General features: G+C 39.8%; 1 protein-coding gene across 1 annotated transcript in view; it reads right to left on the reverse strand.

Moving 5' to 3' along the window:
- Window positions 1-25,511, reverse strand: part of PTPN3 (protein tyrosine phosphatase non-receptor type 3) — a 127,484-nt gene extending 101,973 nt beyond the window's left edge. The window contains exon 1 of the mRNA XM_030445028.1: window positions 25,439-25,511. The gene's annotated coding sequence lies outside the window, so the exon portion shown is untranslated. The remainder of the gene's footprint in view (window positions 1-25,438) is intronic.
- Window positions 25,512-25,925: the final 414 nt, after the last annotated feature.

Here is a 25,925-nt window from a genome sequence, read left to right on the forward strand (position 1 = left end):
ATTTCATCTGCCTCTTCATTCAGCGTGGTCTATAACAAACTTCCACCATGATGTCTGTGATATTGGCCTTCCCCTCAATTCTGACCCAGAAACACCCAACACTCTAATCACCATTACATTCTAGACATTAGTATCTTTCCTTAACATGGAGGGATGCCCCACCACCTCTCCTTCAGTGCCTATCCCTTCCAAAAGGTTGATAGCCATCAACTGTAGCACTCCAGCTGTGTGATTCATCCCACATCTCTGTGATAACAACTGTATCAGAGTTTTCTTGCTGCACAATGGCCTTCAGCTCCTCCTGTTTTGTTGCCCATGCTGTGTGGGCACTACTGTAGATAAACTTTAACTGGGCTACTGGTCCCATCATCTTTTTGGGCAAGACGACCTAATTCCCACCTGACCATACTCAGACACCTCCATAGTTACCAGCCTATCACTAACCCTGGTGTCGCTGATGTTTTAGTTCTAGAATTACACCATATCTTGATTGAGGTGTCCCTAAGATCCCATTAAGCCAACAACACACTGAAGGTAATGCAAGCACTGTGTGAAGCTGCAGATACCTGGCACAGATAAGCCACTCACTCTTGATTCTCTTCTGCTGTCTGGCACATATGTATGCTCAAGCAGATGGGTTGGGGACAACATTTCTGTTGAGGACCATCCAGTCTCTCAAGGGAAGGCAAAGAAGGACTTCACAGATTCAGTGCTGTCAAAATACTCTATAGGTGCAACAGAAAAAGCTTTATTCTTCAGACTGTTAATTATACATTAATATTGGTTAGGTTACAGCAAAGCAGACTTGCACTTACAGTGACAGAGTAACACCAAAGTTAATGAATTATCCTTAAAAAAAAAAGGAATATTTCTGTCAAAGATTTGTTCTGTACATATATTTATATATATATATACTCATTCCAAGACAAATTGTAGAGACAAAAGACTCTACTTCAGCTTTTCTGAGACCTTTGTTCCTCTTCTCCCTCTCCTTTTTTTGAAAAGGTTTGGAGTTACCCTGCATCCTATAGATTTTTGCCTGCAAAGTCTTAAAATGTGTACAGCTTCAGGAATGCCAACAGTTCTTGCTGTTAAGACTGACACAGCAATAAAGGAGCACTGGCTGCTATTATAGGTTAATAGAGAATATTTGACCAGAACAGTCATATTCTTTACATAGTCATAATCTTTACACATAGGCAGAAAAAAATAATTATCCCAGCCTCTCAGCAACATGTTCCACAGCAAGTCTGGTTATCTGAAAGCTTAATCTTGAAATCAGATAACCTAAAGGTAATTAAATTCTAGAAGAGCTTACTGGTAGAAAAACAATACTGACCCTCAATTTCAGTTCTTGAGTTCTTAACAAACTTTAATCCATCTTCTGAGGAAAATACTTGGGCCATATTTGCAAAGGATCAAACTAAACTGTATGAATGACCCTTCCAATTTTCAAAGGTGTGAATCTGGTCATGCCAATTTCACTGATGCTGCTTTACACACACCGAGTTAAAAGTCATGGCAGGATTCAATGTGCCATCTTACACAGTGTGAAGTATTACTTTGAGACCTCCGCTGCTGGATTAACAGTAGCTCAGAGACACCATTTACTGCATGCAGAACCAATGAAAACAACAACAAATGGGAGGAAAAACCAATTTAAGTAATAGCAGAGACCTGCGCCTTACACTGTTCAAATACTATAAAATACAAATGAGAAGGAGACACACTTGCAACGCTTTCATATTTTCAGTAGGTTTTACTGCTCATTTAAGATATCTTCACGGTGTTTATTTTTAAACATCCATTTGTAAAATAATACCTTAAGCCCACGTGTTCAGGGCAGTAACAGCTCATTGCTCCACTTCCTGCACTGTGCCCATTAAAGAACTCAGGAACTCTATAGCTTCCTCTATTGCTTGCCTTGGCTTTAAACAGCACCACAGCACAAAAGAAAACTAGCTTACTAAATAATATGAGAGCTGTTGATAATTTATTTCCTAAATAATGCCTTTTTGGGGCTAGAGACAACATTGAAAGTATTCAAATTAGAAACTTCAGACTGAAAGTCAAAGGTCATCTTCCTCTTATGTAAAGAGTACACTGAAGAGCAGAACTGAACAGAACAGAAAAGAACCCAGCAGAAAAGCTGTATCAAAGTGGAAGAACTGCAGTGCTCAACTACCAACATTTCACATACAGTACTGAAGTACATGAAAGTTTAAAAAAAGAAAAAAAAACAGACACAAACCTGCCATGTTACAAAATCAAATAATCAAATACAAAGCTGTGCTCACACCTGCAGCATTTGGGTAACCAAATAATGCTATTAGCTTATATACATTAAATATTTTATGGTTTTAAAATTTTCAAAACCAAATAAGTAAGCATTCACCACTGAATTTTATGAAGACAAGCTACTAAAATGTTCTGAAACCTCAGATATCAAATGTATTACTATAACAAAATTTAAATACAAAAAGACCTTGTATTTTACTATCAGGCAATAAACTGTATTTCATGAAAGTATAGTATGACGAATGAGAATCATCGTGCCAGCTTTACTGCCAAGTGAAGTTGTGATCATTAAGCAGAATTTTATTCATTTGCATTACAGATTCAGGAAGGGATATGGAAAACAAACAGTCAAAAGTTCTCCCTAAAGATTAAACCAGATATATCCAAAACATACTTTTAAAGGTAAAATTCTCCTGGTTTACCATATTCATAACATGATACTAAACTACCCATGCTGCCACCACTGATTTTAAAAACAAAGAAAAAACCTTAATCTAGAATAGGTATTATCTACACAAATATCACAGTATCCACTAGGCTTGCAGAGGTCAATACTTATCTCTACTTCCCCTAATGTGAAATAAATAAATAGAAACTTCCCCTTTTGAGAAGTGACAGTGACAAAACTCTGCTAAGAATGTCAGAAAAGCATCAAGTTCCTCTATCACGTTCTCCACATGAAACATTTTTTTTGATAGAGTACAGCAGTTCAAAGTTTCTACAAGTTAAAACACTACTGTTATACACTGATGTTTCATTTACTAATGCAGCATGACAGCCTATAAATAATAATAATAAAAAAATCATTGCTTGCAGGTAACAGTAGTTCTTATAAGTTGACTCCTTCAAGTGTGTTAAAAAAACCCAAACACACAGCTTTCCAAAGCAAAGCTGTTATCTCAACAGTATGTCCAAAGTATTTTTCCCTATATATTAATCAGTCCAATAAAACAAAAAATATCTTCCTACAATTTTGGCTTCTGATTAAAGCATTACATTTTTCACATCAAAGATACTGTTATCAGATTTTTCATTCTTCTCAATGTGTTTCAATAGGACAGGTGTTGTAACACCCTGCATTTCATCCTCTTTCTTTAAAGTAATTTTCAAATGTTTTTTTAATGAGAAGGAAAGAAGCAGTTCATAGACATAAGAGAGGATAGATTCAACAAAAGGCTGTGATTTTAAGTGTCTGCATTCTCTTTCTGATGTTGTCACTAAGAGCCTTTTTCAAACAGGTCACTTTCCTCCTTTCCAAACTGAAGATGGATCATGCCTTATGTTACTGCCAAAGCATGCTTTTCAAAAACTTGAAAAAGCAGGCAGCATGTTGCAGGTAACTGGATTGAGAATAAACAATTTATGAATGAGTTTTAGAGTACTACCTAAATCCATACGATGACTGAAGAGAGTTTCCACAAAAGAACTGAACAGAGTCTAAATCCGTCATCTGAGACAGGTGTTGACTGCCATCCCTTGCCAAGGGGGGAAAACAAGGAAAACAAGGAGAACAAACACCTTAAACACGGCTGTGAGAGTATTAATGCCACAGAAAGCTAACTCCACTTATGAAGAAAATGGAAATTCCATAGCAATTTCCGTAAATGAGTTCTAAGAAAACCTGAGAAAAAGCCTGGATTTACAGATGACAGGTTTCCTTCTTGCACGTGCATGGCTGAGCAGTGGATCAAGACTGAAATCTACCTGCCACTTGAAAATCATATTAAAAGCAAATAGAAAATAAAGAGCAAGAGAAGAAAATACAGTACATCACCAAATAGCAGTATGCAAATCCCACGCTGGTGAAGTTTCCACCTTAGAAAAATGTTGTGTTTTCAATGAAAGTCTACCTCATCAACACATTTAATCAATAAAACTGTGAAAAGTTGGGAAGTGCTTGGATCTCCAGCTGCCTGAGATTCATTTTAAGTATTCAGATATAAAATAAAGCCAGTAGTAATGTCCTCACAAGATTACAGACATGCAACATCAGATGGCCTCCCAATATCAAAACCAAAACTGCATATTTGCTATCATTACTACTCAAGATTTCTAATATTAGTTAAAACGGTTTTTACTGCTTTCACAAACACCCAGAAGCAGGCAAGCAACAGCCACCAAGACATATGACAGAAGTTTTTTGCTGATGACAAACTCAAACAAGTTATTAAGCAATTTTTAATTATACACTAGATTTTGATCAGATCACTCAATTCCATATTACAAAAACACCAAGTAAAGCTTTGCACTGTTACCCAGTATTTTCACCGATAATCATTAAGTCATTTGCTTCTCAACACAACATAGGACAGTGTGCCGTTCAAACTTAGGAGGTTTCACCATTGGCAATAAAAAAAAATCCAGTTCATATATTTTGCAAGAAAAGCCTCCTGTTGGAGAACCATGCAGATGTCAGAAGAAAGCCTATCTTGTAAATTGCACTGATGAACAAAAGAACCACTCTTTAGAATTACTATGATTAATCTTTCTGCACCCAGATTTTTCTTTCAGACCCTGAAGCTTAAAACTTGATGGAATTGTTTTCCGTACATTCATGCTTCATCTATCCATGTTCTGACATGAGCTTTAAAAGTATATTCCCTCAAGCATGACAGAGGACTACTTCTGCTATAAACCTTAGAACCACAAAAGGTCTCCAAAGGGATCTTGAACAAAGAACTGGAAATCATGCCCCTAACCACAAAATACTACTGAAAAACATACGATGGTAAAATAACCTAGCCCTAGCAATTCTTCCTCTTAAAAAAGGAGGGACACAACACCATTAGAAAATCCACAGTTTTTATGATTGTTCAAAATGACACAAGATCAGAAGATCCTTATGTCTCACAAAACTAATTTGTTTAAAGGAATTACATAAAGCTCTGCCTCTGAAACTACAGGACAGAGCTTGAAAATGTGTTGCAGAAGTCTTGCAACTCAGAGGCAGAATCAAAGCAATGTTAAGAAATTCAAACCTCTCCTGATACCTCCAGCATAACATATTCAGATTAGCAGAACTGGAGGTGTTCATGTATGAAGTTTATTTACCATGTGAGGAGACTGGGGGAGAAAAACTCTGGAAAATTTACAAACACGATGCTTTATAAGCATTCAAGAAGAAAAACCAAAAGCCAGCCTGCAAACATCTGCAGTTTGTAAAATACTGTCAAGAAAGAACAGTTTTTAGCTATTTCTTCCTCTCTATATTCATCTCACCTTGCTAACTGACAAATTTGTATTTTAAGCTTACCAAAGCACACAACTATTTCTTCTCTTTTCTGTTTGTTGCAGAGACTTCAAAACATCTAGGTTCACATCAATTTATTATCCTTTATCTAATCAGATCAAACTGCATGCTAGAACCTGCAGTGGCACTGACTGCATACAGCTTTTGAACATGCCCTCCTCCTGCATGAAGATGATAGGTAAAAAAACAAACAAACAAACAAACAAAAAAACCAAAAAAAGCACTACTGCCACCCAAAATGTCCAGCCATTTTTCTAATCCCTACCCATGCGTGGTTGTCCCCACTTTAACATTAGAAAGCAATTTCTGCACACAGTGAAGAAAAAGATGGAATAAACATATGACAGGACATGTCCTGGATTGCAAACAACCTGCTTTCTGTTTTTCCATCAGTATTTAAACAGTGTATGCTTTAGACCAGAGAAATCTAAACATTTACATCCTTACATCCCTGTTGGGCAATTTTTTCACCACCCTACAAGGTTAACATGCACCTAGCAACCACAGCATACAAGACCACAAGGAAACCACTTTGAAAAGCATTAATCTAAAGATGCTCCTGTGTCGTCCCTTCACCACAAACACAGTGGTGGCTATCTTTAGTCACTTCCTTCCTCTCAAGAAATTAATTCACTTAAGTCCCAAAATACTCAAGAAGCAGCCTCTTGTTCAGCATGCAGTGCAGCTTTGGTGCCAAGTTTAGCCACAGGCTGCTGACAGGCTGGCCAGACAGGTCCCTAGAAGCAAAAAACACCTCCCTGGACCAGGGCAGGCAGGGTACCCTTACACCATCAGAGGGTGGGTGACAGTATTCAGCCAACTTTTAGGCAAACACTGCTAAATATTCCGTCACAATGCTACAAAAGTGATGCACTTCTTTTTTTCCAGTTGTGTGAACTTTTAATTTATGGTGCTGGCAAAGAGTTAAGTCTGCCTACTCCAGTTGCTACAAGTGAATTTAAAAGGCAGAGGTACTGTTCAGACAGCTGGTGTCCATCCTAAGTCAAGGGGAACACACTGGGAAGCTGGAACCCTAAGGCCAGTGAAGTGGTACCCAGAAGGAGGCTGAGAGAAGATTGACATTCACAGTGAGCAAGAGCCATGCAAGGTGTGACTGCAGGCCCAGATAACATTTTACTTCCCAATGAAGCCAGGTAGAGAGATTTTGGAAAGGTGATTTGGTAAAGTGCTGCTTAGTTTTTTTGTGGAGTTCTTCTTTGGGTTTGGTTTTCTGTATTGCTTTACAGCTTTTTGTGTTTTGTTGGGTTTGCTGTTTTTTCTTCAGCTCTCCTACTGACACAGAGCAACTTTCACAAGTAATTCAAGGCCATTTAGATATTTTTAATTATTTTTTAACAAGACTATCCAACAAATGAGTATTTATAACAAATCTTCCTGTTACCTGAAGTAACGCAAATCTCTTGGCCCTTGTATTTTCAGCCTTGGTAAAGGTCCCATGCTTTGCTTGATTCATATAATTTACAGAATTAAACAACCTTCTTGCTTGAGAATGCATCTCTAGTATCCACCATATATGAATAGATGCTATTTTTTCTGAGTTTAAAACTTGGAGGCTAGTTTGCTTTTAAAGATTTAAATCACTTAATACATGAGACAATGCCAGGCATTTTTAAACACACACCCCAAACTTCGCCAAGTAGATGACATTCCCCGATCCTTCCTATTGCAGCTTTTGTATTCCTGGCTGGCAGGTAGAACATTTATCTACTTTCCACAAAGCAATCTTAGCATGCTGTAGCAACCGATTACAGAGGAATGCAGGCAGCAAGCCAGCATTGCTGGTTTATACTGAAAACAAGAGGAAAAAAAATGAAAAAGAAAAAACAAAAAGGAGAGCCTTGCTTGCAGTGCTGAGATCAGGCACCTCTCTTCCCGTTTCCCCACTTTTAGGTGCTTTTGCATGGCAGCAATATTGAATTATGCCTCCCACTAGGCAAATTCCTCAAAACTTCAAGTAGAAAGGCTGGGAGAGGCTATGAGGGAGTTGACTGCAGCACCTTATCAGAGTAGAGCTATGATCACAGAAAAGCTGGACTGAGAAATAGGAGAGAAGTCCACAAACCTAAATGCTTTCTTTCATAATCCTGCAAGACCAGAAGTACATTCTGAAGGAAAGGTGTCAAAATAAGGACTACTTGAAAACACAATACTGTGTTTCTGGTTTTGCTTAAGACTACTCAATTGACCAAAAGCAACTATACAGCAAGTCAATGACAAAAAAAAGCCCATTTCCCTGTAAGGAACTGATTGTCATGAGAGCTTTCAATGAGAAATTAATTTGAAATCCACTTTTCAAACAATGTTGTCAAGCTAATTTTACCTCAGTAACTGAATAAAGACTAACAACTTGATTTTAAAAGCTATTAGTTAAGTCATTATATAGGTTTCTAATATTTAAGCTTATGCTGTGATCAGTAACAAAGGTAATAACCCCTATTCTAGATTGACTACCCTAAATTACACCTCTATAAAAAATACTCAGCTTAGTTTATTTAATCTTAATTGCTTTCCTAGTGCAAAATGTACCTTGTCATAGCCAGGTAAGTGGTCTGCTTGCTCACAAGAGCCTGCTGAATGGGACATCAATATTTACACATGCTGAATGCACTCAACCCTCACCTGATCTTTGGAACTGAAGTACAAATTCTGACCTATGTCATATACATTTTGCTACTATTAATAAAACCTAGATTTCCACCTAAGCAAATCTGACCCTTGCAAAAATGTGGTGGAGATTCTCCATATAATGGGAATAAATGTCAAATCCAGGAAAAATTTCGTCAAAATTGATAAGCAAGGTATCTCACCTTCAACCAGGGTAAAATCATGATGTAGTGTACAGTCCCTCTTTTGGAGCAATATGACTAGAACAGCAATTCTTTCAAAATACAGACCATTCACAAGACTATAAACAGAATTAAGTGGTAAGAGGAGCTTTCTTGGGGACTGAAAGCTGACAGGCTGACTGCCCAACCTGAGCCAGCAAACACAAAGCAGCCAAAGAGATACAGAGCAGCACACTTGAAAGGGGAGTCTAAGAGAACTTCAGAGCAGAGCTCTGGCTGGGAAGCAGTTTTAAAACCTTCACAAAGAATCACAAAGAGAATGCCTCCTGGTTTATTTTTTATAAAGGGATCCCTTGTCCATGAATTTCAAAGCATTGTATCATATAATGCTTAAATAAGAAAAAAAAAAGTAAAAACTGATACGATTAATCAATTCAATCTCTGAAATGCATAGGGGCTCAAATAGAATAAGCAGAAGGTTATTCAAGAAGAATAACCAGACATGAAAACAAGTATTGGATGAATAAAAGCATAATGGGATGGACTGAAACAAAGCAAAAGTATTAAGAGTATGAGAGCAATGCAGAGAGTGGAGGAGGAAGAAATTAGATAAGACAGTGCAGGGAGTTATCTGGAGTCTTTAAAACAATGAATAAAGTTTGTTCCTGAGAAACTAGATCAGAGATATGAAAAAAAGAATAAAAAATTTATGGGTGATGTTCCCGTTTTTACAAATTCCTACTAGTACCATTAAACTAAAAGAAAGGAACAAACAAAAGGTTTAGACAGCCATTTACTGTGAAATACAAGATTGGGGTTTGCAGTGGGTTTTTTTGTTAGAGTTTCAGAGGGGTTTTTTTGTTTGCATTTTTTAAATGTCCTTTGAAGTTCCAGCATCTTATGTGTACTTCCCTTCATAAATATTAGATAGTATGATTCCATGCTGAGCCTGAAACGTTTCCTTGACAGCACTGCTTTTTAGTCCTAGTCAATCTCAAACAATGTTATCTGCACAGCTGGGTAAGGGGTCGGATGCATCTCATTCAACTATCTGGCATTCTCCTGCTGCTATATTGTCATCTTCTCCAGCATTACTCAAACGTGCAGTTTACAGACAGCTGGCTAACGGTGACCACAAAGTCACCTTTTGTGCCAGACACACACACTACGACACTTATATACAGAACATCTTGTTTTCCAGACAGATAAAGGTTTGACTTGCTGAGGTATAAAAATATTTTGCCAGCATTCACTTTTATTGCTTCCAGACCAGCACCTCAGCTCTGCCCTTACCATCCCCAGAAAGAGAAGGAAACGAAAACCTCAGAAGAACAGAAATGACAGCTCTATCAAGAAACATTACCACCATTGCCACAGACCTTGTTAATTTTGTCAAACCCAAGCTTCCAAACGTATTTCAGCATAAAACAGTTTATCAAAACTATCTTCTCCCTGCCTCAAGGGAACTTCATGCTCGTTGACCAATATTAAGCTGTTAAGGGAAAAACTGTCAAAGATATAGTATATTAAACTAGTATGCTGCAGTGTACTAAGCTTATAAGAAAGAAATGTATAGATACACATGGACTACTATGTGCATTCTTACTTGAACAGGTTGAGTCAGAGGAATCTTAGTATAATTTGCTCCACAAGAAAAACTGTTATATATAACTTCTGATTAATTAATTAGATATTTGGAAGGCAAAGAGAGCAGGATATCAAAATATCTTAAGTATAGTTATGAGGCTTGTAGCACCTTTTCCTAAATTTATGAGTCCAGGTACGAGGGACTAGTTTTGTTCCAGTTCCCTCTTTGTCAACTTTGCTGTTACCAAGTCTAAGGGAATTCAGCATCAAAATACAACTCTCAGTACAAACGCAGTAAAGAAAGGATTAAAAATGCTTATGAGCAAAGCAGTCATGTATCTTTTGGAATTATACTGAAAGCCAGAATAAAAGAAATTAAAAGGAAGAACAAATAAAAATTAATTTGGTTTATGACAGCCAAGATCTAATGTGAAGCATTACTTAAGAGAAACAAACAAACAATCTGCCTCTTTTTCTAGGTAAAACATACCTTTTTCAAAAATTCCAAATCCAGGTTTCAGGTTGTCACATTCCTCTAGCTCCAGCCCTGCAAAACTCCAAAACTGGACCACCAACTAGGCTCTAAACCCAAGTGTGAAAGTGAGCATCAGCTGGTGCCCCACCACCCCCTGTAGCAAGTGGCTCCAGGACTCCAAACCCTAGCACACCCCTGCCCCTGCTACAGCTCCTAAAATGTGCATGCTGCTGCTGCAACCCATTACAGAGGCTGAAGCAACTCATTAACCATGGGACCATAATTCCCCACCTAGGCATGAGAAGCAGGCTCAGGAAAAACGCCCAAAGAAGGTGTTTCCAGAGCACCTGGAAGGTGTGCTGAAGCAGGAGGTTCACAGTCTCCTTGTTGATAACAAACCCCAGGGGAATCCCATGTGCTGTCTCCCTGGAGAAAATAGACTCATTGCCAGTAGCAGGCATTTCAACCACCAGCTCTTTCATTTTAGGGCTAGGCCACTTGAGGATCTCTTCAGCCTTTCCTCTCTGCCCTGTCAGCAGCAGCTGTCACCCACATCATTATATTTGTAAATGTCCAAACAATGGTTAATTATACATCTAATCTAGCTATCAGTACAGAAGTGACAGCACACCAGTGCCTGAAGTGGTGCTATCTGTTTGAACATGGCCTGTGATGTCTGCAATTATGCTAAGGATTCAGGGAAGAGTAAGAAAGATTTACATAGAACATTCTCTTCTCCAAGCAAGCACAATGAAAACTCCTTGCTCCCAATTTCAAGAACAGGTCCTAAAGTGGCTAGGTGCAACAGGGAAAAATAAAAAAGGTACAGTTGAGCTAAATGCAAAGAAAAAGAACTATATCAAACAATAAAAGAAAAAAATCAGCAACAACACAGGAGGTTGTAACATTTTTTTTTAACTGAAGAAAAATGCTGACTTTGCAACTATTTATTCCCTGATGAAATGCTTTTACTAGCTAAGACAACTGCCATGGTCTCCCCTTAACAAACACAAACCAAGAGAGCCTGAGTCACAGCCAAATTTTGAGGTAAAGGGGAAGCATTCACTATAAAACAAGCTTCTAAACTATATATGTAAGTAGCTCTGATTGCAAAGGTAAGCATTTAGAACAGTATCCAAAAGTTGCTAAATAAACTCAACCCAAATCATAACTAAACCAAGTAGTCCCCATGCTTAATTTTACATGCTAGTCAGGTTAGCACAAAAAGTTTTAAATACTTAAATATATTTTCCCACAAAGTAACTTATGGGTCTTAATTATCTCCAGTGAAAGACACTAAAGTTCCATTCTGAACATCAGACCTAAGTTTTTAGAGGTTTTTTCCTGCATTTTACACATTTACACATTTCCTGTTTTACATACACAGACATCACCATGCTAACAGAATTTAGGGTTATTTCCCAAGCCACTACACAGCAGAATTTCCTCAGCACAAAAGAGTACATCAACTTTTGAATTATTTCTATAATGAACTGTCAGCAAAAACCAAACAGACTTACTGCAGGAAGCTCAATCACTAGTGGACATTTCAGGAAAAAAACCCCAAAAGCAACCAAACCAGGATTTATCTCAAAATGTTTAGAAACATATGTATCTCTACTATTGATAATTCTGTCTTAACATGTTCAATTTGCTCTGAAAAACCATATCAATATATATATATATTATGTGTCTATATGTACACTCACAGAGCCATACAATCTTCTTCATTCAGGCATTCAACATTTACATATAACCGACAATAAAGAAAAAAAAAAGACATTTGGCACTAGATGTCAAATGCTTTCTGAATCTACTTGAAATTAGTGGCAGGGTGTACATCAAGCAAAATTCTTGATGTAGTCAACCTGACCGACAGTTCTTTCCTCATTTTAGACTCTGCTCTCACATAAATAAAAATCAGTATCAGTAAAATAGCTCTTCCTTGCATACAGAACAACGGCATCAACTACCTTATGAACATAATTGAGTGGTGCTAAGGTTTTGCACTGGTGGACTTATTTCCCACATTTATTTTCAGCAGTAAAAACTATTATTTTAACAAGATTGTTATTTTCAGTAAGCTATCACCAATATTTTAGAAAAATGTGGCTTCATGTGACCTAGATAACAGAATGATAGAAAAATCTAGGTTGGAAGGGATCTCTGGAGATCATGTTGTCTAACTGTTCTTGAAAGCAGGGCTTAAAAATAGGTTTTCCAAGGTCCCATCAGGTCAAACAACTAAGTATTTCTAGCAAGGAAGTCTCCACCACTTCTTTAGGCAACTTACTCTGAGCTTAATAGCTCTTAAGGTCAAGATTTTTCTTCCCTTATATCAGATATCTAATTAAACATTAACCAACACACAAAACACAAACTCCCTCTAAATAAAAGAATAAATAAACAGGTAGATTAGTACACTAACAATTTCATCCTCAAATTTCTATACACTAACTTAATGTATCACATCATCCAATTATATATTCTTAATATGAAATGAAGACAGATCTCTGTATTGCAGAAATTTTCCAACACTAGACAGCTGTCATGTCTGAACACCAGCAATACAGCAGGAACCGACAGGCATTATAAGTTAATGTCTGCAGAATACTTATTTAAAAGTAACTACAGTTTATGATGCAAGTAACTGTTCAAGTTATTTATTTATTATTGAATAATTTGGCAATGTATCAGCAAACCCTTTTGATGGCTACCTCTGGCACCCTTCACTGTCCTGCTGAGTCGGAAAGGCATGCCAGGATGCCTCTGAACCTCTTCATACTGCACTGTCATCCCTTAGGATCCTGGGCTGCCACTTCTCAAATCTGATCTCTTCCTCTCTTCTGCTCCCAGAGCCCAAGCCTTTGGAGTCCTCCATATGCTTCCTTACCACCATAACCTTCTCATGTCTTTCCTAGCCATTTATCAGAGGATGCAGAATGAGGCAATGAAGGTAACAGTTGAAGCCAAGTCAAGCACCTGCTCACTCATTACCCTGTGGGCAAAACAATATACATGCCTGCTCAGTCTCACACTTGCCTTACCCTTAGTGCAGACACTAACATTTTCATATAGTTTACAGCTTAATGTCTGTAAGACATTTGACTTTATTTTATTTTATAAAATGTGTTGAAACTAACCAACAGCCTTGGGCATTCCTGGAGCAGGGATGGACAACCAGTATGCTCTTGAGATAGCAAACTACACTTAGGAATTGAACGTTCATTTGATCCAATGTTGTTTTAAGTCACAGGACATCAAGGTTTAAAGCACTTAAGAAACAGAAATTTTCACCTTGCTTACTTGTCACACATCAACTGTCATAAGGGAATCCAACGGATGGAAAGGAAGGATGCTAATAAAGCTGGCTCTTCACACTGTCTGACCTTATCTGCTAGTGAAAGGCACACTTGCCGATCACTTTGAAGCTGCCATCTAATCAATCCAGTAAAACAAGCTTTTTTTATTACCCGTGTTAAGAGTTCAACTTTGCCTTATAGCATACAGCAAATGTTTGTAAAGCCAGTTTTTCTCCTTACTGCCAAAAAGAAAACCAAATGAGCTTCAATGAATGATTCAAGGTTCTAACCAAGAAAGGCCATTAAACAATTCTGTGCACCCAGCAGCTGAGGACCAAAGAAATACACAAGACTGACCCAGTGCTGTGCTCATTCACACAATGGAGACAACATTGAGGGGAACACATTCTTCAAAGCTTCTGCAGCATTGGCCTACAATTACTTTAGTAGAGAAAGCTGTAAGGATAAGCATGTTATCTTGGGCTTAGTAGTAATTTTACTTAATTATCTAGTGAAGGGGATGAAATCACGTTTGTCCTTTAGGTTACTGTGTTCTGTTTACAAATGTTTGGGGGATAAGAAGCCTAGAGAAAAGCAAGGTATAAAAGAACTACTTTTGCCTTTGGTAAATGAGGTGATAAAAAGCTACAACCTTGGGCACTTGGCAGACAAAGCAACATGCAGATTTATTTTCTTCATACCAGCTTAACACAGCCTGTATTTGTCTTTGGCTGCTTGCTTTGACACCCAAAAGAGAAATTTAAAACCAGCTCTCTTATACTGGGGATGATTTACTTCCTGGGTAATTAGAAAAAAAACACACACAGATGACCCTGGCATAAACATGACACTTCTCCCAGTCCCTCAAACATAGCACACTCTGGTTAACAAGTAACAGAGTTTGTAACTGATAATAGTAACAAAATCTCTTGCTTTTCCCAGTACCGGATGACAAAGCTAACTTTAGACCCTCCGTACATCATAGCCCAGAGGCTCACTTATCAAGACCACAGCAGCTCAATTCATTAATTAATCTCAGCAGATGCTATTAGAAAAGCATGTTATTCACCAAAACACCTCACAAAAAAGGGTCAGAGTCCTCTTTCACAATGTAAAGAATATGGGTAACATTATGAGTAAGCTTGGTTTCCTATATAAAAAGATCACAACTCTTCTAAGATAATTTCCTTCCAAGATGAGGTTTATTTGAAGAAACATTATTTATATCATGCTTTCAGAGCCAGGAATATAACACAAACAGCAAGTTATTCTAGCGATAAATTATCTTTATTACTGGGTCTATTACCTATTTCTAGCTTTCCATTCCACTGAATCATACTATTTGATTACCACAAAAACCCTTGTTTGCTCACAAGTCAGATATATCTCTTTAGAAACCAGCTACCACTAACTCAGGATCTGAAGTCAATATACTCAGCTCAATATCAATTAGCAGTTAATAAAACAAGGTTTACCAATTTACCACAGATTTTAAACAATTCTATACTTGCATAGTTCTGTTCATATTGATAAAGAGAAATTACTAATTTTACATTACAGGACAGACCTAAGTGTAATCCTTCCATCACATCAAGATGCAAGAATTTCACAATTAATATAAGACAAGCAAAATAAAAGAAATATCCTCCAATGAGAGAGGCAGGAATGTGTTACAGCAGCTAGGCCACAGTGAAAACCTGGTTGCTCTACACTCAAGTAACAAAGCAAGAAATACCTCAAAAGAGACAGCAAGCTTCTTCCTAGTGAAACACTTGGATAGAAAAGAAAAAACAGAGTCTACCATGTTTACTTAAGGAGCTCAAATTTAAGTATATCAATTCACCTTCATGTTGTGTAATATACTGGTAGGGACCTAAATCTCTAAGGAAATGCAAAAAAGTAATTAAAGCACTTTATTTATGCTTGAGCATTTACCACACTGTGAAGCTTGTGTCAAAAGGGTAATATCACAACCCATATCGCTCCCTAACACAATAACAGTTTCACTACAAGTTGTCAAAGGTCATATACCAAATAAAACTGCATATTTGTAAATAGCCAATAGGGAGTTGGGAGGGGAGTGTTGTCCTGGTGAACTATCATATAATAATATACCAGAAAAGAACACGCAATTAATAAGTTCTCTGTTACCATTACACTGGAAAATAGGTGTTTGTTCCACACTTTGAACACGATGTCCCAAGCCTATGCACTCAGCTGCAACAAAAGCATGATGCTCCCTATTCATTCCAGGGAGATACTGCCTGATAACACACAGTGCCCTGGCTAGAAGCATTCTGCTGTTACTCAATTAAGTGCTCCTTAATTGAATAGTAACAGCATGCTCACCTGCTCCACCAGTTACTTGCTACCTTTGGTCAATGCAACACATATCAGGACAAAATGAATGAAAACTTTAAGTACTTATCTGAAAAACAATAAACTCGTATCCACTCAGAAAAGGCATAAGACAAAACACAACCTTTCCCATTAAACACTAAATCAGTTCCCAGTTACCAAAACCCCACTGCGTTCCCCTTAACCTTGGAGCCTTATCAGCTCCCAGGTGCCAAACCACCAGCTTCCTCCAGATAGGCATCTTTTCTCCAGGTGTGCATTTTCATTATGAATAGGAAACATACATAACCGAGCTGGAGAATCCACCAGACTTAGTGAATGGAAAGCTACAGTTAAGACAGCTGCTTTACTACAAGAATATTGCTGGGGTGTTCTGAAATCTGTCAGGATTTTTGGTGTCTTGCCACAGCAGTAGTGCACCCTGGCTGGCGCAGTCCCGCAGGCTCTCCCCTCAGCTTATGAAACTTTCTGGCAGCTGCTTCAAAGAATAACTGTGTTGCTTAAGTCTAACAAGTCTGAAAGCAAGAAGAATCAGATGCTGAAGTTTTTGAGGTTTGGGGTTTTTTTAATAAAACTCCTCCACTATGTCTGCAAATATTAAAAAATCCATACATGCGTACAGTCTTATTAAAAGCTACTGTTAATTTAATCTACGTGCAGTATCACAAGTATTTTCCCAGATCAAGAGTTTCCTGATATCTACAAACCTGATTTTTTTCAATAACACCTCAAACTTCTTATTCATTTTGGGAAGGAATCAGTCCTTTCCATTTTATTCCAATTGTTCCCAACAACAATAAACTGTTACAAAAAAGTACTTATATCCCTGGCTTTCAACATGGAAACGCTCATTAAATACTGGAAACACTGAAGAGCAACCTAAACTTTTTTAAAATTATTTTATTAAATACATGTACAATTTAAGTAGGTATTCAAGCTCACATGTAACTAAATTCTTAGCAATGCGTTCATTTGTCATGCAAAACCAAGTATATTTACAGGAACATGCTTTGAAGGGAAAAAACTTTGTGATCCTTAAAGCAGTAGGATCTTTCTGCAAAAAGATTCTCAAAAGACATGACATCTTTTCAATTTAACCCCAAACAGAATAGCACAAAAGGTGATTTTGAGAGTGGCTTATGCACTATTCAAACTGAATTTCACTAATGATTTTTTTCATCAAATTAAAATTGTGACACTATTTCTACAAAACATCTGAGAAAGCCGTAGTTGAAGGGGGAAATGGGCAGAACAGAGACAGAAATTACAATCAGGCTTATGTAGTATTCAAGTTAACAGAAGGATGGTTCTAATAAACACTTGCACCAAATCCCAAATGGAGAGAACCAAGATTTAAAATTGATTTAGACATAAACAAGGATGGAAATCTTAATCAAACAACAGTAGCCTAGAGAGTGTGGTGTGAAAGAGCAAACTATCAGAGTTCCATAACTCCTTAAAGCCCTTTGGTAATTAACAACACCCATTGACACACTAGACCCAAAAATAAGTAGCCAGGGACATGACAGAAGTTCAAATTATGTTATAACTATGGACAGTAGGTTAATCCAGACAGTAGGTCAGGATTGTTAGCCACAATTTTTAAAAAGAGTTTCCAACATGCTTTAATAACTTTTTGCTGATACACATATGGCTAGATGTACAAAAACTAGACACTACCATCTTATAAACTGCACTGCAAACAACTGAGTTTGTGCTCATACTACAGTAAACATGGACTAACACTTTTTGAAATAACAATATGAAGATAAGGTAGGATGTACTTTAGTGTGTGCTAGCTGATCTTCAACTCGCCCCAAGTACAACCTGCTTTACCTACAGGCAGATACTTTTAATGTATTACTTAGAGCATTAGCAACACATTTAAGAAGTTACTCTCTTCCAGAAAAAACACTAGCACTGAAGCAATCATAGCAGTCAATCAATTCTTGCATATGCTTAACTTCAGGTACACGTTCAAGTTTGCCTACAACAAAAAGCTGTAAGAATGAGAAAAAAAGATTTTTTAAAATTATGGAAAACATAGAGAGGGAGAAATAAAAGCCAACTGAACATGCAACAAGTACTTGCTATAAAAATACTATGTTCATAGAATCATAGAATTGGCTGGGTTGGAAGGGACCTCAGAGATCATCAAGTCCAACTCTTGATCCACTACTGCTGCAGTTACCAGACCATGGCACTGAGTGCCACATCCAGTCTCTTTTTAAATATCTCCAGGGATGGAGAATCCACTACTTCCCTGGGCAGCCCATTCCAATGCCTGATCACCCTCTTGGTAAAGAAATTCTTTCTAATGTCCAACCTAAATCTCCCCCAGCACAACTTAAGACCATGCCCTCTTGCCTTGCTGAGAGTTGCCTGGGAAAAGAGACCAACCCCCCCCCGGCTACACCCTCCTTTCAGGGAGTTGTAGAGAGTGATGAGGTCTCCTCAGAGCCTCCTCTTCTCCAGGCTGAACAGCCCCAGCTCCCTCAGCCTCTCCTCATAGGATCTGTGCTCGAGTCCCTTCACCAGCCTGGTTGCTCTCCTTTGGACCTGCTCCAGCACCTTGATATCCTTCCTGAACTGAGGGGCCCAGAACTGGACACAGTGCTCAAGGTGTGGCCTCACCAGGGCTGAGTAAAGAATCACTTTTTTTTAAAAGAAACCACCAAAACTCAGGGAAAGAGCAGAGACCAGACTTCTACATATTCAGGGCCAATTCCTGAGAAATGGCCCACGTTGAACAACAAGATCCATACTCACACAACCGTAGGCAAAACAACACAACAACACCACCACAGTAAAGCAGCCCACGCGTATGCAAGGCACAGCTCAGGCTCACAGCTTTGATTCATAAAACTGCGTCATGCCACAGAGTGTAACTGTATCCCATCACTTGCTGGGGAAATAGCCATGGTTACTCATCACAGTTTGGCCTTATGAGCCACTTGCTTTCCATAACGCTACACACACCAGATTGAAATCTGTCTGGGGGTGGAGGGAGAGGACAGCGGGAAATCAGTGAACAAGATGTCAAGTTGTAACTTCTTTGGTACTTTGAAGTACAAACAAAACAGTGTTTGACTTTTACTGAAATACTTCACTGTTGATTTCAGTTGCTTACAAATGCTCTTTTTACCAAGCTGTGGGGTTTTTCTGTTTTTTCGTTTTTTTTTAAAGTCCTGTTCAGGTTTTTTAAAAAATCTGGTTAATAGTGTAAATAATAAAAGACTTACACAGAAAATAAGTTGTTGGTTTTTTTTTTCTCCTTACCATACAAAAAATGAAAAGAAAGCTTTACTTTGTGCATGTTGTTTTACCTGGTATTTAAAACAGCACTGAGGCATCCAGCCTTGCTTAGTACTACTGGTATCTGTCAAAATCACTAACTGCTTCCAAGCCAACTGCATTTTGCCAGCTACAAATGTTGAAACAGTTTATGATTTCACATAAATTTTACCATTTCTTCTCTTTCAGAAAAGAAAAAAGTAAAGCATTCTTTAGCATTGTCGACCTTAACATTTCAGAAATAAAACCTTTTAGCTTATTTGAAAGGTTACCCAAACTCAAAAAAGTAATTAGTTTCATATTACATTACAATAGAAGAACAGAATCAGAATCACTTTCTGTACACCCACTTTTCTTTTTCTTGCAGAGGCATTAAAATATATTGATCCTGCTTTCACTTTGAAAGATGAAAAACCTATTGAACTCCCTGTAAAACTTTACTGCTCACTATAATAAGTTGAATGCACAGGTCTCAAGTAAGGACTGGCTTTTGCTCTCATTTTTTATGAATTTCTATGGGCAACACTGCTAAATCTTAAGTGACAAAGTTCTAAAAATAAAAACAAGAGATCCCTATGACTGGTAGGTTACTATCTTAATACTGCACAGTATTGATTAAGAATAATTACCTAACCAGCTTCACAGTGCACAGGCCACTAGGCTGAACTAGAAAGAAAGGAGCTGGTGGTTGATAAAGTCAACAGAAAGTAGGTGGCTATGACAAAGGTTACTACATCACCTCTTGAAACATACTGAATTGGTCAAAACAAGCATGCATGTGACATTTTACTTTGGCTGCATTTCTACTTTGTGATGCAAGGAAAAATATTTGTTTCACTTTTGGCAAAGAACACCTTTCAAAAAGTCCCAGATTCCTTCTGCTAGGAAAGGGATTACAATCATTTAGCTTGAAGATCTCCTCTCAATTCCAGATTCTGGAAAACAGTCCCCTCAAAGCTTTCAGTCATACTTCAAAGCTTTGAACATGCTCATTCTCCAGCATATGTCTTGAAGTGCTTCTATGAAACCTAAACTTGCCAAGAGAGGGAACTAATGAAATTACAGCCAATGTGGCAGATTAACATATACCTGTAACCATGTGCAAGCTTTGCTGCTTCTTGTGATTTCCATTTGGTCTGTAAACTGCCTTACTCATCTACTGTTCTCTACTCTCTGAAGAGAGATTTGCAGAAGTTTAATAGAGGGAACTTAGTCACAGAAATCAATCAGACTGGCCCAATCCTAGTGATCTTCATTTGAAACAGGCAAATCAGATACCATGTTGTCTTAAGACTAAGGGGCCTACCGCCTGCAGAGATCCACCACAGCTTATGCAGTGATAGCCTTTCCTGTTAAACCAGCAGTGTGGATTCTTGGGGAGAAGACTGACATTTACTAAAAGGAGGTGTTGTTCTTGGATGAAGACACGTGCCGAGATGAGATGGAATGGCTATGTGAAAAGAGAAGGCCTTCAAACCATGGAACTATGCCAGCCAAAGCTGGAGAAACTCTAAGAATGGTGAAAAGGCAGATACATTTCTGCTGTAGCCTTTCCAACTCTTTTTCTGGAAACTAGTTTAAAAATACCTCACATCTTATTGATGAGTGCCAGATGGAGAATTTGTATTCCAAATGTATGCCCACAGCCCAGATTTTGCTTGGACTTGTCCAACTTGCAAGCCAAGAGCACATGGGACTCACCAGATGAGCAACAGTAAGGCAATGCACTAAGCACCTGTAAGGTTTTGAAATTTCACTTGAATCTTACGGGGCCAGCAGACAGGAAACCTTTGTTGTCATAATTAATGTGCAACATTTAGAAATCTAAAACATAAAATCCAGCACACAGGCATGGCCAGACTTCAGCATCATGGTGATTTCAGCACAGCTTAAGTGACTAAATTATCTAAGGAAGCAACAGCATATTCCTTAAGGAATAGGCTCTTCAAAATCTTAAATGCGGTTTGCCAAGAGGAGGAAAAATTAAAACAAACAAAAAAAGCATTATAAAACAAGCTATTGGAGAATGTTTTCTATATTATCTGATTCCCTAGAATTTCATGAAGTATTTTCTGTGCAGGGATATGAAAGGAAGAAATAAATAGAAATACGAAGTCCTAAACAAGGCACATGACTGAGTTTCATATTACAATGCTAATAACAGAAATAAGAACTCAGTAGGTGCTGATATGAAGGCAATGCTATCTTAGGGTATGGGGAGATCAGAATAAACTATCTTAAGGTAAGTCAGGATGGTACTTGGAACAAAACTCTCACTGCACTCCAGCTGCCTCTATCCCCACAATTCACCTCTATAAACACCCTGACATAAGACTAACTTCAAACCCATTAAATTCACACTTGTTACAAGGTAACATCATGTATCTTCTGATTTTTAGGCCTTGATAACAAAAAAGCACTATAGATCTAGAGAAGCACCCAACCCCAAAACAAAACTGCAGGCAGAGTGTTTCTGGCAGATACTGACACTTCCACGTAGCCTGGACTAAATTGCCTAAATCCTGCCTTACCTGTGAGCCTAAGAGATAATCCCAGTTGATGATTACCTGTTGATTGATTTGGGTAGCTTCCTACTCAAGTGAGAGCTGTCCCATGTTCTAAACCAATGCTTCCAATGCTCCCAGTAGGGACTGAAGTTCCAGAGCTATGGATTCTTAGCACAAGTCAAGACACTTGCAAGCTGGACAAGCTACTGTTCATCAAGGCTGTGTCAAATCCCCCTCATTCATTAAACTCATGCACTTAATACCATAGAACAAAATAAAAACTGCACTGATGCATATAGGGGAGCCAGAAGGCAAGAGAAACTAATACTACAAAGTAAGACTAGATAATACAGAGAATAATTTAAATACATAGTTTTTTGTTTTGGGAAAACAACTGAAAAATGTTGTTCTCTTGCTTTTCCAATTAACTGGGTGCCTCTGACAGCAAACAGTTCCTAGTTTCATGGTCATAAAGCTTATGGAATTGTTTCTCATTAAAAAAAAAAAAAAAAAAAAAAAGTTACAAGACTCCTTAAAGAAAACACTTAAAATGCAAAACCTACCTTACATAAATGTATATGGTTGTTAATAATGGTCCTCATCACCACTGTTTAGTTTACTTTTAACAGGTTGATTTGTCATGAACAAACAGTACTATGTATAGATGCCAGCATGACAAATATAGTCAACACACTGACAAAATAGAACTACTCACTGTACCTGCATTTAGTCCAGCTTGGAAAATTTCACAGTCATCACTTCTGTACACAACACATTCAGTGTTTTGCCTCACTGAGGTTATTCTGCTAGTGTCTATGTAAATCTATCATTCACTCATCAGTACAAAAAGTAGGTGACAGCTTAGAAATGTATGGACAACTGTCTCTAACACTGACTATTAAGAAAACCCACCCAAGATATTTACAAATTAGTTGCTACTTTAAACTGCTGGAGTGGATGAAAACAAGATTTATCATGTGACAATTCATGAACATATGCAAGAAGGTGATGTTGCTATAACATTAACTTTTTCATTACCATCTCCTGCATTAAGCATACTACAACAGTAATACAAATGGATAAATTAAGAAGCAATTATGGACACTTCTGAATATTAAATTAATGCTATTAAATTAAAAAGTTCATTTAACTAAAGTCTTAGTTTGTATTAAAATTTTTTTGGAGGCATCAGGGTAAAAAGTTAAGTATGGCACAGTACAACATGTCACTGTTGTATTACCCAAAATTTCTGTTCTGAAATCATAAACTGACAATCCCATTCTTAGAATGTGCAAAAAAGATTATAATGGACACATAAGAACCACTTATGAAATCAGAGATTAAGTGCTAAGAGTTTTTCCAGGAATATACTGCCAGCAATGTAAGAGTGTTTAATAGAACAAGATTAACCTTATCAACACAAATTGGTTCTTCTAATGAGCTATTCTGTTGAGTGTACTTGGAAATACATGGAATATGATTTTTTTTCTTTTTGTTACGAAGCAAAAACAGAGAGGTATTAGACACTTGTCACCAACCCATCAAGACATTTTTGCCACAGAGAATGTCAGCATCAGAAAAATTTAGTATTTGTATTTCATTAGCAAGCTTTTCCAGATATGGCAATGAGGCAAAACTTTCTTCCCCCCCCCCCCATTACAGTTTGTTAATGGTTTTCTTAACAATCAAAGCTGCCCAGGTAACAGGGACAATTTGTTTCTTCTACAGATGACTTTAAAGAAAGAAGTCAAAGTGCAATTCCCCTCCAAAGCTAAGTATTCGACACACCTAAAGTAACTTTTTAGAAAAAAATTATTCTATGCAATCCTGGGCAAAAATACTGTACTTCAGTAATACAAATGTTTCTACCAAAAAGACAGTTATGTATTATCAAAGTATCAGTTCCACTACTTAATATTATCAAAGCACTAATTTGTTCTGGTTTCTATTACATTGGTAATAGAGTCGGAGCAATTTGTATGACAAGCTGTACAGCCACGACGAAAGCAACCATCCTAGCAGGGAAAATTAAATAAAATAACAAAAACCCCCAGTAACCCCGCGTCTCTGAAAGACAGGAATGAGCAACAGACAAGGAGGCTAAGTAATTACTTCAGATAATGTCAATAAAGAGAGGAAATGAGAAATGTTGCAAGGTGAACGGGAATTTTACAGTAAAATAAATATCTTTTACTGCCGTTGCTTGCGTTTCACAGCGCTAATAAGGTAACTTGTTTGCACACTGCATATATACATATGTTAGATATATTATACGGATATATCATGCGTTGGAGATCTCCGCATCTCCACATTCTTTAGTCGGCACCCAAAATGCTGAAAGTGGACACCGTGGAGAGCCGACAGCCTCCCAGGTGACCATTAGCTCCGGGCTTTTAAGATTCGATTCCTCTGCAGACCCGTGCCAAGCAGTCTCCCGTCCGTCGGCCCCTCCGTCTGTCCGTGCGGGCACGGGCGCTCGGCCCCCGCAGCGCTCCCTCTCCCCAGCCCGCCTCACGCATTCGGTGCTGGGACGGGCTCGAAAAAAGTCTGAGGCGAGATGCTCCGCCAGCGATTCGGGAGAAGGAAAGGTGGGATGAGTGAAGGAGCCAAACACGCTCTCTAATCAGCCAGCGAGGGCAGGACCGAGCGGGGACGCAACGAGACCTTCCCCCGTTCCCTCCCCCGGGACCCGACGGCGCCCACCTGCCCAGCCGCACCGCCCTCACACCTCGCTCAAAAACCAATGTGCGGAGAAGAAAACGCAACGGAGGGACCTTGCGGGGTAGCGCCGCTCCCCAGGGCACACGGAGACGTCCGCTCCCCGCCGGCACGGCACGGCGGGCCACAGTTTGCCGGTCAGCCCGGCAGCACCGCTCACCTTCCCGCCGGCTTCTCCCCTCCAGCCCCCCCAGGCGCCGGGAGCAGCCTTCGCCCCCGCCCTCCCGCGGGGCCAGCGGCCAGCCCGGCACCGGCGCAGAGCCAGCTGCCCGGCAGGGCACTCCGCCGGCCGCCCGAAGAAGAGGCGCGGGGGCGGCCCCGGGGGCACCACCGCTCCCGCCTCCCGAAGGAGCCCCGGCGGCGCCAACTTTTCCCCTCCGCCCGGCTTCCGCGCCCCGCGCCGCTCCCGCCGCCCCGCCCGGTACCTGCCGCGCCGCCGCCGCCGCCCCGCTCCCTCAGGGGGGGCGCGGAAGACCGTTACGGCCGTTACGGCCGCCGCCACCGGGCGGACCGAGGCGAGCAGGTGCTGACCGCAGGACCGCTGAGCCCACCCCGCTCCCGCCGCCACCGGCTCCTGCGCCTGGGCTGGGCGGGCGGGGCGGTGAGCAGAGGGGAGGGGAGGGGCGGCGGGGAGCTCGCCCGGCCGCCCGCGGCCGCCCTCTAGCGGAGCGACCGGCCGGGCCCAACTGCAACCCCGCTCCCCGCTTCGGCTCCACTCGGATCCTTTCGGCACTTTCCGCTGCTCCCGCAACGGGGAACGGGCGAGGCGGGGCAGGGGAATGGGAGCGGAGTCGCCCGGGGGGGCCGCGCAGGCGCCATGGTGGGGGCTGCTGCGCCGGTACCTGTGGCCCCACGGCGGGGCGCCCATGGGGGCTCCAATGCACCCGGTATCTGCTGGGTTTCTGCCCCAGCGGGAGGGAGAGCTCTGCTCCCGGAGCTGCCCTGCCTGCGGGGCGCCTGGGAGTTTGTATTACCACGTGTGATAGGGCTCTGCCCCTCCCAGTACGCACATGTAGATAGGCAGTACTGTGTAGGCATGCACAAACTGGCTTCCATCTGCTTCCCTTCTCCCTTCTCCCTTCTCCCTTCCTCCCTTCCTCCCTTCCTCCCTTCCCTTTCTCTCTTCTCCCTTGTCCCTTCTCCCTTGTCCCTTCTCCCTTGTCCCTTCTCCCTTCCCTTCTCCCTTTCTTTCTTCCTTCTCCCTTTCCTTCCCTCTTCCCTCTTCCCTTCCCTTCTTTTTTTGTGAGGGAGGCTTCTAATTAGGGACTATCTCAGCTGCTCGAGGCCCCGGCCAGTGTGAGGAAAAGAGGAACCTGGGCTCTGCTTGCG

The sequence above is a fragment of the Calypte anna genome, chromosome 2 (genome assembly GCF_003957555.1).
Source record: "Calypte anna isolate BGI_N300 chromosome 2, bCalAnn1_v1.p, whole genome shotgun sequence".
Taxonomy (NCBI): Eukaryota; Metazoa; Chordata; class Aves; order Apodiformes; family Trochilidae; genus Calypte; species Calypte anna.